This window comes from Muscardinus avellanarius (assembly GCF_963383645.1).
Source record: "Muscardinus avellanarius genome assembly, chromosome: 16".
Taxonomy (NCBI): domain Eukaryota; kingdom Metazoa; phylum Chordata; class Mammalia; order Rodentia; family Gliridae; genus Muscardinus; species Muscardinus avellanarius.
Genome location: NC_137802.1, coordinates 42,480,011 through 42,496,038, shown reverse-complemented (window position 1 = coordinate 42,496,038; position 16,028 = coordinate 42,480,011).

Below are 16,028 nucleotides of genomic sequence, written 5' to 3'. Positions count from 1 at the left end.
ACCATCCTAGGGCATGAATGTGATCATTATCCCCATCCCTATTTTACATATAGGGAAAACAAGAAGCAAAATATGTGTAGGTCGTTGTGATTCAAACCTGTGCAGATTAAGCATAGGAGTCCTGCTCTTACCCACTGTGCTACACTGTCTTCCTGGAGATTATCAATCATAACTATGTTCTAGAATCACTTGGAATTTCTTTGATTTTTATTTTTGTACTGGAGATTGAACCCAGAAATGTTCTACCCTGGGCTACACTTAAGCCCTTTTTATCTTATATTTTGAAACAGATTCTTGCTAAGTTGCTGAGGACCTCACTAAGTTGCTGAGGCTGGTCTCCAGCCTGAGATTTTTCTGTCCCAGCCTTCCAAATACTGGGATTAGAGGTCCCAATTCAGGTCAGTGAAGTCAGAATCTATAGACTGGGAAAGGACAGGAATGTGTTTTAAAATATTTTCAGCTGATACCTGGGTACAGCCAGATTTGAGAATTTCAATGCTCCAGGAAGCCTCTGCCATGTTATCAGATAATCCTGAGTTATTTATTTATTTGTTTATTTATTTATTTATTTATTTAGTGGTACTGGGGTTCCTGGAAGCCCTTCTACCTCCGGGCTACATTCCCAGACCTATTTTTTTATATTTTTATTTGGAAACAGGGTCTCTTAAGCCAGCGCTGCTGGCTTCAAACCTGTGCAATCCTCCTGTCTCCGACTCCCAAGTGCGGGGATTACAAGCATGCGCCACCACGCCCAGCCTAATCCTGAATTTTTACGTTAGTCTTATTCTTTTCTTGGAATAGGACTGTGAGGAAGTAACCTTGTTTTCTGTGTCTTGATTTATTCATCTAACCAACTGAGAATAATATTAACGCTAATAGTAGGAATACAACCTCATACCCACCTTATGGTTTCCTTTAGGAAAAATAAAAGATACTAGTTTACTAGGATATGATAGGTATTTAATTGATGTTAGCTTAAAAGGACCTTTTGTACTCTTGCCCTAGAGGGATGAATAGATTGAGAGTACATTTAAGCTGCAATAATTTGATAGGATATGGTAGGTTGATGGTAAAGGTGCTTCTTTTTTATTTCAAAGTATTTTGTTTCACAGGATTTAGGATGCCCAGAGTCATTTCAGGAGTGCATATTTAGGACGCCAGTGAAGGTTGCAAATGACAGTTATAAAAATGTCATGGACTGGTTAAACAGTTAATATATATTATCCAATTAAATATGCATGTTGACTCTGTTCAATAATTTTATTTCTCCCAATCTGCCATAGAGTAAATTGAGACACAATTCTAATGTGTCTTCCAGCAGGAGATACTAATTTTCTCATCTCTCCTTCTCTCTCCTAAACTACTCTGTCACATTTCAGAGTTTTATTACAGAAGCATGTTGGTTTGTTGTCTGGTTTAGTCAGTATATGCCTCTCTACTGATGCATAAGGAGAAACTCAAAGCTCAACAACGTAAAAGCTAATTGTTTGGTTTTCTGTTTTCATTCAGGCTGCAGAGGCGTCATAGTGATTCATCTGAAATGTTGGGCATTAGCTGAGCTTAGCTCCAAGTTAAGGATAGGTTAATGTGACTTCATGTGTCTCCATTTTTCCAGGACCATAGGTTACTCGGGACACGTTTTCTCATGTTCACAGCAGAAGGAAAAGAGAGGTAAATACAAAACTACAGTGAGTTATAAGGCTGGACCCAAGCTGGCTCACTTTCACCTCTACTCACAATTGATCAGATGCTGGTCAGTGGGGATATATTCACTGCCTCCAGCAAGAGAAACTGTAAAGTCCTATCTAAAAGGGTAGAGACACGTGGAGTAGTAATGAGTCAGGATCAATGGTATATAATTCCCTTCAGCTAGGAAATGGCATATCTAATAATTGAAACCCAAATCTCTTTTACTAAAGAATTGAGTCTCTTTAGTGAAATTCTTTCCTTGAGGACATAGGCCTGATAATTTAAAGAGCTTTTGGAAAATGACTAAATGAATTCTCACCCGCTTTTTCCCCTCTTAATCTGCTAAAGATAGAGTTAGTAACTTTTGATTTTAACTAATTCATAGAATTCTCAAAATCTCAACAATTATCAGTTGGTAATTCGCATGGTTAATGTCCATACACAGTCTACTCATGGTATTCAGGAATTATGAATGTACCGACATACTTAACTTTGAAGATTACAGTCATGGTAGGCTATTTTCTCCTCTGTTTTAAAATTTATACTTAACAATATCATAAAATCTACTTGAACTTTGAAAATCAAGTTTGCATATTTCAATCAATAAGTATAGATAAATGTATTTTCTTATGTCAGTTAAGAGATATTATATATATATAAATAAAATATCTATATATCATACATCATTTATATATTTGATTAATATGATACTTTTTACAGGAGAAAAGCCAGTAGTTTAGCTCTAAATGAATAGTCAGGTTGAGCATGGTGCTGCATTCCTGTAATCTCAGTACTTGGAAGGCTGAGACAGGAGGATTGCAGGTTCAAGGACAGCCTCAGCAATTAGTGAGAATCTCATCAACATAGGGAGACCCTGAACCAAAATAAAAATAATAAAATAAGTATGGGGAAATAGCTTGGAGGTAGAATGCCCCTGGGTTAAATTCCTAGTACTATAAAAAATAAAATTAAAACAATAAGAAGGAATAGTCAGGGTAAAACTGATACATTTTTAAAAGAAGAGGATTATGAACAAGGGTGTCATGTTTTTAGACGTACTTAATTAATCAGAATTATAAATTTGATAAAACATTTGAAGGGAACATTAATAACATCAACTTGAGCTTATTGTTTCCAATTAACCAAATAATAGTCCATCATTAATTTGCCTTATTACTTATTTTGCATATATATTATTAATAAGATTTGAGAATTCTGAAATTTCCTTAGATCCCCAAGTTTTGGAAGATTTGAGGACTTTCTGACAGATTTAGTTCTTTAAAAATAATCTCAGCATAAACTAAATTTATTCACAAGAAGCTTTTAAATTTCCCTGAATGCCAGGACACATTACAAATATTAAACTAACAAAATGAGAGATTCATTTTTTTTAATTTTATTTTATTGGTGCACTGTATTCATACATCATAGTGGGATACAAACTTTTGTAGACATACATGCACACATCGCCCAGTCAGCCCCCACCTGATCCCCACCCCATTCTCTCCCCATCCCTCCTTCCCATGCTTGGCTTAGTGGTTGACATCTAATAGTGGTTCTCATTCTGTCTTTTTATATGTAGCTTTTTGTGTATTTAAATGTTGGATTAAGGTGGTGTGGTGGCACACACTTGTAATCCAAGCACTTGGGAGGCTGAGACAGTAGGATCACGCAGGTTCAAAGCCAGCCTTAGCTACATAGTGAGGCTCTCAGCAACTTAGTGAGACCCTGTTTCCAAATAAAATATAAAATAGGTCTGAAAATGTAGCCCAAAGGTAGAAAGTCCATAGGTTCCATTCCAGTACCACACACACACACACACACCAAAAAAAAAAAAAAAAATTGGATTAAGCCGTGCATGGTAGTGCACACTTATAATCCCAGGATTTGGGAAGCTGAGATAGGAGGATTGCTGTTTGTAGCCAGCCTTAGCTACTTAGTGAGGTTTTTTGCAACTTAGTGGAGACTCAGTTTCAAAATAAAGAAAAGCACTGGGTGTGGGGGCACACACTTGCAATCCCAGCATTTGGGAGGCTGAGACAGGAGGATCGCGGTTTGTGGACAGCCTCTGCTGCTTAGTGAGGTCCTTTGCAGCTCAGTGAGACCCTGTTTCAAAATAAAGAATAAAAAATAAGGCTGGGGGTGTGGCATGAAGATAGAATGCTTCTGGGTTTCATCCTCAGTGCCACAAAAACAAATGTTGGATTAAAAGTTCATCATGTCTGAAAATCTAGAGGTTTCCAACTTAATAACAAAGCAGCAAGAGTAGTGTTTTTGAGCATCTTGAATCAATCACTCCAGTAATAAATGTCAAAGTTTCTAGTCTTTAATTCCTATGAGAGATGACACATTTGAGGCTTGAGTTCACCAGATAATCTGATAGAACATGTTTTTGTGTGTATGGCTAACTCATTTAGTTCTTGTTAGAAACTTACATTTTATCTGAAAAAATAAGCTATAAGTTTCTTACAGATAGACAAAATTAAAAAAAAATCATGGCTGGGTCATGAATGGCTTGGATAGAACTTTGATGGTTCTATCAGTTTCTTGTAATTTTTTTTTTTTTTTTGTGTGTGTGTGTGTGGGGGGGTGTCTGGAGATGGAACCCAGAGGCATTTGACCTATGAGCTACACCACCTGCCCTATTTTATATTTTTATTCTGAATCAAGTTCCCACTAAATTGCAGAGGGTCTCAGTAAGTAGCTGAGGCTGTCCATGAACAGTGATCCTCTGGTCTCAGACTCCCAAATGCTGGGTCTTGTTTTTTTTTTTTTTTTTATAATGAAAAAATAGGTGCACTATTTTATTTTTTATTTTATTTCTTTGCGGTTTTGGGGATGGAACCCAGGGGCATTTGACCTCTGAGCTACACCCCCTGCCCTATTTTTTATTCTTTATTTTGTAACAGGGTCTCACTAAGTTGCGGAGGGCCTCACTAAGTAGCTGAGGCTGTCCATGAACCGCAATCCTCCCGTCTTAGCCTCGCGAATGCCGGGATTACAAGCGTGAGTCACCACGCCCGGCAGGTGCATTGTTTTATTTATTTATTTATTTTTATTTTTTTAACAATTTTTTTATTAAACATAAATAGTATACATTTACACTATATTTGGTGCCCTCTCCCCCCCGCCCCCATTTTCCCTTCCCCCCTCCCACCAATGGTTGTCCAGGTTAACCATATCTTATTCATAATTTTATGGGAAATACACACAATGGAATTCTATTCAGCCATAAAGAAGAACAAAATTATATCATTTGAAAGAAGATGGAAAGCCCTGGAGAACATTATGTTAAGTGAGATCAGCCAAGCACAGAAGAAGAAGATATATATGTTTCCTCTAATATGCCCAAACTAGGAAACACAAAGAATACCAGTGGGTCTCCAGATATTGAAGGGGAAATACTAGCTAAGTTTAGATGGTAAGATAGGAGAGGAGGAAGGCCGATCTTGATTAATAAGGGTCTACACTTGAACATGTGTAAAATTATGAATAAGATATGGTTAACCTGAGCATTGTTTTAATTAGAGATCCTGGCTTCCTACATTAGCTCTTACCTTCATCTTGATGCAGACTTTTTCTCTGACATCATAAAACAGAATGAGCTGTATATTCCTAGACCAGAGTTGGAAAGACATTGTGCCTAAAGTTAAGTTGGAAGGTGGCTGAGAGAGCTGTCATCTCAGTTTTGAGAATGTGTTTGTACAAGTGAAAAGAAACACAGTCTATGTACTGTTACTTTTCAAGAGAGCACAAAGAAGAGTGCTTGACTTTATTCTCTAAAAGATACAGCTCTTTAACCGTCAATGCTATAAAAGAGCTACTGAATAACTATGGCCATGCTGAGGATAAAATTGCATACATTCTTAAGCTTTTAACTATAAGTATTTTAAGTATTTCTAATAGTCCACATGCTAGTAAACTGAATCTTCATGCAACTAATGTCTGTCTTTAATTCATGCTGTGTCATATTTCCTTTTTAACCTCGATATATTTTGACCCTGAACACTTAAAGCAAAATTTCAACATCATATCATTTAATCTATAAACATATATTTAGGTAGTTTTCAAAAGTAAGGGCTTTTGTTAAAATAACCATAATACTTTTTTTTTTTCTGTGATGCTGTGGATTGATCCCAGGGGCATTCTACCTCCGAGCCCTATTTATTTATTTATTTATTTATTTATGTTGGAAACAGTCACACTAAATTGCAAAGAGTCTCACTAAGTTGCTAAAACTGGCCTTGAACCTGCTATCTGCCTATCTCTACCTCCCAAGTACTAGGATTACAGGTGTGAACCACAATGCCTGGATAAAATAACCACAACACTTATTGAGGTTAACCAAAACCATATTAGTATTTTACTGTCATCAAATACCCAATCAGTTTTCAAAATTTCCTAATGATTACTCTCTTGTTTACACACACACACACACACACACACACACACACACACTACTCTTATTTGAAACACAATTCAAAACGGTTCATTTTTTTTTTCTTTGCAAGCAATTTGTTGATGAAATTGAGTTTATCCTACAGTTTCTCAAAATCCAGATTGGGCTGATTGTATCCTCCTGTTGGTGATAAGTGTTTTTATTTGTTCTCTAACATTCTTGTAAATTGGTAGTTAGATCTTGAAGCTTGATCGAATTTGTTTTGATTTTCTTTATTTCCCAGCATTCTTCAGTCAGCAGCAGTACATCATGTGTGCCCTTCTTTATGATACAAGCAGCCAATGGTGATTATAACCTACCTCCAATCTTTTACTCTATCTGAAAAACAGTGTTTGTTCTATAAAATCATAACTTCATCTTCTATCACCTGAGATAGATATTTGAAAAAAATCTCCCTTCCCCTTCGTCAATAGTTTCATTACCTGCGTTACAATTTTTAATATAAATTAAGGTAAGCAGTTTTTTTTTAATTTTTATTGGTGCATTATATTCATACAACTTATTGGGGTAAAAAACTTGTGTGTATAAACATGTACTCATCGCTGATTTAACCCCTACCCAAATACCACCCCATTCCCTCCCCGTCCCTCCCTCCCTTGCTTGGCTTAGTGATTGACTTCGATATGTTTAAGTACATTGTGTGCTTTAGAGATTTTTCTCTTCCCCCTCCTTTCTCTTCCTTTAGGTTATCTTGTTTGCTCCTCTTTTCTCCCTAACTCTCACATATTAGGGAAAGCATCTGATTTCTTATTTTTTGTGACTGACTAATCTCACTTAGCATAATGTCCTCCAGTTCCATCCATTTTCCTGGAAATGACGTAATTGAGTTTTTTTTGATGGCTGAGTAAAATTCCACTGTGTACATATCCCACAGTTTTGTAATCCATTCATCTGTTGATGGACATCTTGGCTGGTTCCATAGTTTGGCTATGGTGAATTGTGCAGCTATGAACATAGATACACATGCATTAGTTTGGTAGTTTGGTTTCTTTTCTTTTGGGTAGATACCCAACAGTGGTATTGCTGGATCAAATGGTAGGTGTGTTCCCATTCTTCTGAGGATTCTCCATACTGTTTTCCAAAGTGGTTGCACTAATTTGCAATCCCACCAACAATGTCTTAGAGTTCCCACTTCTCCACATCCTCGCCAGCATCTGTTGTTTGTGTTTTGAATGATTGCCATTCTAGTTGGAGTTAGGTGAAATCTCAGGGTAGTTTTGATTTGCATCTCTCTGATTGCCAGTGATGTTGAGCATTTTTTCATGCATTTATTGGCCATTTGAATTTCTTCTTTTGTGAAGTGTCTATTTAGTTCATTTGCCCATTTTGTTATTGGATGCTTTGTTTTCTTAGTGTTGAGTTTCTTGAGTTCTCTGTATATTCTAGATATTAGTCCTCTATCGGAGGGGTAGGTGGCAAAAATCTTCTCCCATTCTGTTGGCTCTCGATTGAGGTTCTTGATAGTTTCCTTTGCTGAACAGAAGCTCTTCAGTTTCATGCAATCCCATGTATTGATTCTCCTTTTAATTTGTTGTGCCTTTGGGGTCTTATTGAGGAAATGTTTGTCTGTGCCTATGTGTTGTAGTGTTGGACCTATGCCCTCTTCAAGGAGCTTCAAAGTCCAAAGTCTCTGGTTGAATTTCCAAGTCTTTGATCCATTGTGAGTTGACTTTTGTACAAGGTGAAAAAGTGGGATTAACATCCAATTTTCTGCATATGGTTAACCAGTTTTGCCAACACCATTTGTTGAAGAGGCTATCTTTTTTCCAGTGTATGTTTTTGGCCCCTTTGTCAAAAATCAATTGGCTGAGAGTGTGTGGGCTTGTTTCTGGGTCTTCTATTCTGCTCCATTGGTCTATATATCTGTTCTTTTGCCAGTACCATGCTGTTTTTATTACAATGGCTTTGTAGTATAGTTTAAAGTCAGGTATTGTGATTCCTCCTGCGTGGTTTTTGTTACTGAGAACTACCTTGGCTATTCTGGGCTTTTTGTTATTCCAGATAAATTTAAGGACTGATTTTTCTATGTCTGTGAGGAATGATCTTGGTAGTTTAATGGGCATTGCATTAAATCTGTAGATCACTTTTGGGAGGATGGCCATTTTAATGATATTTATTCTGCCAATCCATGAACATGGAAGATCTTTCCATCTTCTAAGATCTTCTTCAATTTCTTTTTTCAGTGTTTTATAATTTTCTTTGTAGAGATCTTTTACCTCCTTGGTCAAATTTATTCCTAGGTATTTTATTTTTTTGTGGGAGATCCTGAGTGGAAGTGTTTTCTGAATTTCTTTTTCAGTGAATTTATGGTTGGTGTACAGGAAAGCTTCTGATTTTTTAAGATTGATTTTGTATCCAGATACTTTGCTGAATTTGTTGATCAGTTCTATAAGCCTTTTGGTTGAGTTTGTTGGGTTTTCTAAATATAGTATCATGTCATCAGCAAATAGTGAAAGCTTAAGTTCTTCTTTTCCTATTTGTACTCCTTTGATTTCCTTTTCTTGCCTTATTGCTCTGGCTAGATTCTCTAGTACTATATTGAAGAGAAGTGGTGATAGTGGACATCCTTGTCTCGTTCCAGTTTTTAGGGGGAATTCTTGAAGTTTTTCCCCATTTAATATGATGCTGGCAGTGGGCTTGTTGTAGATTGCCTTAATAATGTTGAGATATGTTCCTTCTATTCCAATTCTCTGCAGTGTTTTTATCATAAATGGATGTTGAATTTTATCAAATGCTTTTTCAGCATCTATTGAGATGATCATGTGGTTTTTGTCTTTGATTCTGTTTATATGATGAATTACATGGATTGATTTTTGTATATTGAACCAGCCTTGCATCCCTGGGATGAACCCTACCTGGTCGTGATGAATGATTTTCTTGATGTGGTTTTGAATACGTGTTGCTAGTATTTTGTTTAATAGTTTTGCATCCAAGTTCATCAGAGATATAGGTCTGTAGTTTTCCTTCCTTGAACTGTCTTTATTCGGTTTGGGTATTAGTGTGATGTTGGCTTCATAGAATGTATTTGGGAGAGTCCCAGTTTTTTCTATTTCCCAAAATAGTTTGAGTAGTATTGGGATTAGCTCTTCTGTAAAGGTTTTATAGAATTCACTTGAAAAACCATCTGGTCCTGGGCTTTTCTTTGATGGTAAGCTCTTTATTGCTGTTTCAATCTCTTTGATTGTTATTGGTTGGTTTAAGTGTTCTATATCTTCTTGACTCAGTTTAGGAAGGTTGTATTTATCTAGGAAGTTGTCGATTTCCTCCAGATTTTCCATTTTGTTGGAGTATAGTTTTTCAAAGTAGTTTCTGATAATCCTCTGGATTTCTACACTGTCAGTAGTAATGTCTCCTTTTTCATCCCTTATCCTCATAATTTGGTTTGGTTGATTCTCTCTTTTTTTTTAGTTAGGTTGGCCAGTGGTTTATCAATCTTGTTAATCTTTTCAAGAAACCAGCTTTTGGTTTTGTTGATTTTCTGTATTGTTTTTTTATTCTCTATTTCATTAATTTCTGCTCTAATTTTAATAATTTCCCGTCTTCTGCTGGCTTTGGGGTTCAATTGTTCCTGCTTTTCAAGGGCTTTGAGGTGTGTCGTAAGGCTATTTATTTGAAGATTTTCTGTTTTTCTTATGTGAGCACTCAGTGCTATAAATTTTCCTCTTAATACTGCCTTCAAAGTGTCCCAGAGGTTTTGATATGTTGTTTCTTTATTTTCATTTGTTTCTAGAAATTTCTTGATTTCACCTCTTACATCTTCTATGACCCATTCTTCATTCAGAAGTGTGGTGTTCAGCCTCCACATGTTTATGTTGTTTCTTTGGGTCTTCTTATAGTTGGTTTCTAGTTTCATTCCATTATGGTCTGAAATGACACAGGGAACTATGTAACATTTTTTAAATTTGCTAGTGCTCATTTTGTGTCCCAGGATGTGATCTATTTTGGAGAAGGTTCCGTGAGCAGCTGAGAAAAATGTGAACTCTGCGGTAGTTGGGTGAAATATTCTCTATGTGTCCAACAGGTCCATTTGGTTAATGGTGTTCTTTAGTTCTGAGACATCTTTACTGACCCTTTGTCTGGAAGATCGGTCTAGTATTGTGAGAGGTGTGTTGAAGTCTCCCAGTATTATTGTGTTGGGATTTATGTGTGACTTCATGTCACAAAGAGTTTGATTTATGAAAGTAGCTGCCCCTATGTTTGGGGCATAGATGTTGATTATTGTTATTTCCTCTTGCTGGACTATTCCTTTTACCAGTAAAATGTGACCTTCTTTGTCTCTTCTAATAAGTTTGGGTTTGAAGTCTAACTTGTCTGATATCATAGTTGCTACTCCTGCTTGTCTTCGAGTACCATTAGCATGGATAACCTTGCTCCAGCCCTTTACCTTGAGTTTGTTCCTATCTTTACTTGTAAGGTGTGTTTCTTGTAAGCAGCAGATGGATGGATTCTGGCTTTTAATCCATTTTGCCACTTTATGTCTTTTTATTGGGGAGTTGAGGCCGTTTACATTCAGTGTGATTATAGAGAGATAATTTTTAATTCCCAACATGTTAAGATCTTATTTCTGTTTGAGATACTGTTTATTCTTCTTTGCTTAGTTGTCTGCTGGATGGGAATTCTTGTTTCTTTGGTTCTGGCGTGTATTACCCATTTCCTCTTTGCAGTTAATCTCCTTGAGTACTTCCTCTAGCGCTGGTTTTGAAGACATAAATTCCTTCAGTTGCTGTTTGTCATGGAAGCTTCTTATTTCCCCATCTAATTGATGGATAGTTTTGCTGGGTAGGAAATTTTTGGCTGGAAGTTGTTTTCTTTCAGAGTTTGGAATATGTTACTCCATGCCCTTCTGGCTTTCATAACTTGGTTTGGAAAGTCTGGAGTGATTCTAATTGGTTTGCCTCTGTATGTCACGTGGCCTTTTGTTTTTGTTGCCTTTAAGATTCTCTCCTTGGCTTCCACATTAGTTATTTTGACAATTATGTGGCGTGGGGATCCTCTTCTTTGATCCTGTCTAAAGGGAGTTCTATAAGTTTCCTGGACCTGTGTATCAACCTCTTGCTCTATGTTTGGAAAATTTTCTGCTATTACTTCCTTGAAGAGATTGTTGATCCCTTTGGTTTCACCTTCTTTTCCCTCCTCTATTCCAATTATTCTTAGGTTAGCTCTCTTGAAATGGGCCCATATTTCTTCAATGTCAGATTCCTGCTGTCGGGTTTTTTTTTTCTAAATTAGAAACTATGCGTTCATTTTTGGAATGGTCATCTTCAAGAAGTGAGATTCTATTCTCCACGTGGTCTAATCTGTTGTTTATACTTTGAATTGAAGCCTTCACTTCATTACTTGCATCCTTTATCTCTTTTTGACTCTCTCTAAATTCTTTTTGAAAGTCCTCTATTATTTCTAGAGTTATTTTCCTAATTTGATCTTCTAGAGATCTTTGGATTTCTGTGTTATCAGATTCTGATGTTGTGGGGTTGTGGGCATTCACTGCTCCATTGTTATTTCTCTTTCCCATGATTTTGGAAGTTTGTGCCTTCTCTGGGTTCTTCCCTGAGTCACTACGAGTTCACTTAAGATGTTCTGGATCTCGAGTCTGTGGTATCTCAGTCACCACTACTCCTTTACTGAGTTGTATCACAAAGTCTCAGACCCAGGGAGTCAATTGAGGCTGCTTAGACCATGGGGGATGCCAAGTTGGGTGTTCTCTAGCGGGGAGTTGTGACTATGGTATGATATCTCTGCCACTGCCACTCCCCCACTGGGCTGCACTGCTAAAATCTCCAACCCAGGGAGACTATCTGCGCAAGTCCCTGGGAGTGCAGTACTGGGATTTCTCCCCTTGGGGCCGCAATTTGACTCACGTTTGTTGAGTGCGCTGATGGAGCTGTAGTGAACTCGGTGGATTCGCTGCTGCCGCCACTGGCAATATGGCACCACTGCCACGCCCTCGGCCGTGATGTGGCCTATTTCTTCTCTGGTTTTGAGCTCCGCTGAGTCCCTGCCAGGTGTGCTGTGCCCGGCCCTTGGGAGCTTTAGACGCTCCTTGCACCAGAGAAACTGCTGACTGCCGCCCGGCTGTTCAGCAGCGGCTTACCTTGGCTCGCTGTCCACCCCTCCTCTCAGGCGTCTGGTGGCTGGTTGTGTGGGTTGGTCTAGGGCCGTCTGGTGAATTCGCCGCTGCCGCCAGCAGTAAGACGCTGCTTCTGCATCCTAGGCCGCGAGGCCAGAGTACCTCCTCTCTGGATTTGAGCTCTGTTTTGAGTCTCCCTCCTCTCTGGAGCCTGGTGCTGCTAGGGGAGATGTAAGCCGTGCCGCTCCGGCCGCTCTGCACTGTGGCTCAGGCTGCTCCACACCACGGGTCTGGCTGCTCTGGCCTCTCTGGCTGCTCTGCACCGCGGATCCGGCTGCTCCGCACTGCGGGTCTGGCCACTCTGGCCGCTCTGGCGGTTCCGCGAAGCGGCTCTGGCTGCTCCGGCTGTTCTGGCCGCTCCTCTCCGGCTGCTCTGGCCGCTCCGCTTGGCTGCTCCGGCCGCTCCGCTTCGCGCCGCGGCTCTGACTTCTCTGCGCTGCGGCTCTGGCCGCTCCGGCTCCTCCGGCCGCTCCGCGCCGCGACGGGCGCGGCCCTTCGGGCTGGTTTTTTTCTGGTGTCTTGTTTTTCCAGCCCTTTTTCTCTGTCCCTTGTATTTACCATTTTTATTTCTTTGCTGGTGGTGTTTTCTGGCTCTGAAAGGCGCTGGTTTTGTGGTAATAGAGTTCGATTGTTAGCAGGACTTGTAAGTGCCGCTTTTCTCGGTCGCCATCTTACCGGAAGTCCAGCAGTTTTTTTTTTTTTTTAATTTACCAGTTTCCAAAATATGTTATTTACTTTGCATGTTACAAAGATAGGCCTTTTAGTTTTTCTTTTATTTGTGTTATTATTTACTCCAGAATTTAAACACAGTTTATAAGAGCTTCAGTCTACTGCAGTATTAATGATATCAATGTTTGAAGTGTGTCAATTTTACCACAGGGTGGCTTATTCGAATGAGTTCATGAATTATTTTAGTTCTACAGGAAAAAGAAAAACACCATTTGAAAGATTTCTTTCTTTTTTATGACAAGATGTACCGTGTTCAATTGATACATTTTTCTGCTTTACATCTGACATTACACATTTGCAAGTTACCCTCATTCCTATTAGCAATAAACTATATTAAGGACAAAATCCGGATACTGCGATTATTTATTACAACTCAGCCATTGTTTTTGTAACTTTTCAGTGGACAGAACTGGGTTGGTTACATGCATTTTATTTTCAGAAAGTACTTTGTGAATGCAGATTGGCATTTCAAATCCAAATTCCAGATAATTGTTTTTAATTAACCTCTCTCATGCTCCACCAAGACTTCTTTTCTTCTTTCCCCAAAACTGGTTATCAAAATTATCAAAGAAATTAACCATTCCTTCTTCCCCACAAAATAAACAAACTTATCTCAAAATATAAATAACAGGAATAAAACTTTAACATATTTTTGGCACTTCATTTTGTCCACAGAAAATCCAACACTATGATATAGATAAGTAGGAAAAAATAGGTTATGGTGCATTGTAAGCATTAGATTTTTTTAAGTCAACTCTTTTAAAATTATGTAAACTGTATTTGGTTCCAAAGATCTATATGATGACATACATATTGATAGAAATTCAGTTTCTATGACTATTATGGTTTCCCTATTGCCTCTTTCTTCTATAGTAAAAAGATGTTTTAATATTATCTTATTTTTCTATTTTGTGTTGTTTTATGCAAATTATCTGTTATCTTTTTTGTTGTTGTTTGAGTCCAGGTGCATTCTACCTTCAAGCTATACCCCCAGACCTTTTTATTTTTTATTTGAGACAGGTTCTCATCAGGTTACTGGTAACCTCCAGCCTGCCATCCTCCTGTCTCAGCATCTCAAATACTGGGATTTTAGTCATGCACCACCACACTTGCTTTGTTACCTCTTTTTTATTTTAGACACTTAACATGCACATACACACACACATACACACACACACACACACACATTACATTTTACTACAAATAAGAAAATATTTCAAATAATTGTCTTCATCTCACTTTATCAATCTTAAATGTTGAATGTAATTTTAGTATATATAGGCATAGCTCATTCAAATATTCTATTTGTATTTTTCTCCTTACTTCCTTGCATGGCGAGATCAGAGTTTATTCAAAGGACCCTTTTAGGTAAATATTTGAGATGTTTTCAATATTTTGTTATTCCACCTACTGATTGATTGAACAGCCTTCTCATAATTTTGCCTACGTAATTCTTTATATACAGTCAATTTCATGCCATAAAAGTAGTAACATTTTTCATTCCCTGCTACCAATGTCTGAGGATTTTTCTCACAGCTTTGCCAATAGAGCCAACTACTAAACTTTTGATTTTTTTGCCAGTGTGATATGTGAGGAATCTACCTCAATGAAACATAAATTTGTATCTTCCTTCCTATAGCTAAGGTTTAGCATTTTTAAAATTTAATTTTACTTGTATTTTCTATGTATGTCATATTCATATTTCTATCATACTTTCTCTAAGGTGGTTGAAAGTTTCGTATTTTAAGAGCCTTTAATATTATAAATGTTATCTATTTTGTAATATAAACTATAAAAATATCTATATTTTTGACATATTTTTTATCTGACTTTTGATGTTTCTGCCATAAAATCCCTTTCTTACTTTCATGTAACTGAATGCCTATAGATTTTTCCTTGTATTTACTTACATATTATCTAAGATTTTATTGACAGATAAATTCTACATATTTTTCCTTCAACATAATGTTTTTGAAGCACATATAGGTTGTGAAATTACTAAATATAGCTAATTAGCACATGTATTCTTGATCTAGTTATCAGTTTTATGGCAGAAATATTTAACAGCATTTTTCAGAAAGTGCATAGTGACAGTTGCCAATATGCTGTGTTCCGTTTTTTGGTTTTTTTTGATATTTTATTTTTGATTAAGAATAAGGAAAATTTCCCCACATTCTGATTATGAAGAAACTCATTCATGCAACAAGGCTAGATTTTAAAAATGCATTACCTCTTATTTCACATCTACAAATTTACTGGGAAAATATAAATGCAATATTATAGCTAAACTTCATTGCTGGCTCTGCCACCAACTAGCTTGAGCATGAACAAGACTACCAGGAAAACTGAGACTTAAATCGCTTATCTGATACCAGGCTAAAGTAGGACCAGGGATGACCCTGATGATGATTAGGACTCATTGAGAATACAGTGTCATGAACAACTTCCTTGATATAGCAAATAATTTAAAATGTTTGTGTCTTCTGACATCTTATTATATTTTTCTCATATAAAAGATGTTATTTGCATTAGGCACCTTTAAAGGTAGTATATTTTTACTTGAAATTTAAGTAATGACATTGTCATAACATTCATTTTTATCCATTGAATTTCTACCTTTCAGTTCCCCAGTAAGAGAGAAGTCAGGAGATTTTTTTTTTTTTTTGTCATTTTCAGAATGAATGAGAATCTGGAGTAGTGGCATGAACATATAATCTTAGTTCTTGGGAGGCTGAGACAGGAAGATGCCAGGTTCAAGGTCAGCCTCAGCAACTTAGTGAGGCCCTCTACAACTTAGTGAGATTCTTGTTTCAAAAATAAAAATAAAAAGAATAGAGGTGAGAGTATAGCTCACAAGTAGAATGTTTATGGGTTCAATCTCCAGTGTTAATAGAAAGAAAATAAAGAATGAATTAATGAATGAATGAATGCTAAGTAGCAATTAAAACAATACTTGCCAGTATCTCAAAACCATGTTCAAATCATAAAATTTATCTTATAACATCTTTTACAACTTGATCCCAG